The sequence below is a fragment of the Pipistrellus kuhlii genome, unplaced genomic scaffold, assembly GCF_014108245.1.
Source record: "Pipistrellus kuhlii isolate mPipKuh1 unplaced genomic scaffold, mPipKuh1.p scaffold_m20_p_173, whole genome shotgun sequence".
Taxonomy (NCBI): domain Eukaryota; kingdom Metazoa; phylum Chordata; class Mammalia; order Chiroptera; family Vespertilionidae; genus Pipistrellus; species Pipistrellus kuhlii.
The window spans coordinates 81,690-83,055 of NW_023425486.1; the positions used below are offsets into that span (position 1 = coordinate 81,690).

The window sequence follows — 1,366 nt, forward strand, 5'->3', positions numbered from 1 at the left end:
CAACCATCATCCAGAGCCACATAAAATCTGGCTGAATGGAAGTCCTGCAACTAGAAAGGTAAAGAAGAAAACACATTAAGACTGGTAAAAGGTAGAGGAGTGGAACTGGCTGGTCTTGCACCCATGTGAGGTGTGTTTTTTATTTTATTTTATTTTATTTTATTTTATTTTATTTTATTTTATTTTATTTTATTTTATTTTATTTTATTTTATTTTATTTTATTTTATTTTATTTTTTATGCAGGCCCAACTACCACAAATTATGTGGTTGAATTTCCCACATTTGGGGGAATCAGAGGGATCAGAACCTCTGGAGTACAACAGATAAGCCTTATCCCAGGAAAACCACCTTTGTGATCATGGTATCTCCCCTGCCATGTAAGTATGTGAGGTGATTTTTTTTTTTTTTTTTTTTTTTTTTTTTTTTTTTAATCAGGAGGTATATCTCCTCTGCTGAGGCCACCCACAGGGGATCCCAGCCCTATACCAGACACCCTTACCAGGATTCCAAAGCTGGAAAGAGAAGTTCCTATAACTTCAGGCTGTAAAAATGAGCCGGGATTGTGGCTGAGTGACACAGAAGCTGCTGGCAGTTCCTCTTAAAGGGCCAGTGTACAAAATTACATGGTTCTCCCTCTGAGCTCCACTGTTGGTCAGTGGCAATGGGAAAACCAAGGACATGTGGGGAGTAACTGAATTGTCTGGCATCTGGGGAGGAACTCAGGGGTGGCTTCCCCCAGACTGGGGTGCTTACAGGGATCATTTTTTCTGTGCTGGGACTTCCCCTGTTTCAGAGCTGACTGGTAGCTATTTCTGAATTTCCAGCAGCATGGTTTACATTGTTTGTTCAACTCTGATAATTTCCTGAAGCTCCCTTCCCCCAATTCTATTTGCAGCTCCACCCAAGATGTTTGCAGTGGCTTTTCCATATGAATTGCCTGTCCTGGCTCAGGCTTCAGAATTTCCTAAAATCTCCTAAACAAGCATGCCCCAAATCTATTAATAAGTGGCTGAAGACCCAGAACTAGTACTAGCCTGCCTTGCTTCACAGCTGGGCCTTGCCTCAGCACTTCCAAGCCCAACACAAGTAGCATCCATCAGCAGATCGCTCTGTAGCTCCTGTTGGAACACCTCAGGCAGTGGCTGACTTTGAACCTACCACAGGTTCAAAGTCAGCCACTGACTTTGAAACTCTACAGCTAGTGCACCTAGTGGACAGCTTCAGACCATACCAGATTACAATTTTACACCATCCACAAGTGATACACTCAAAGGGCAGACTCAGTGAGCACCAAAGCCCCACTGAAGCAAGTCCTGTTCCACCGGGGTGTCTCTTGCACAGCTGTTCTTCCATTAGAGTCACAGC

At 43.3% G+C, this 1,366-nt stretch overlaps 1 pseudogene; it reads right to left on the minus strand.

The window, feature by feature from the left end:
- Positions 1 to 240: 240 nt before the first annotated feature.
- On the minus strand, positions 241 to 386 carry LOC118721071 (annotated as a pseudogene).
- Between the last annotated feature and the right edge of the window lie 980 nt (positions 387 to 1,366).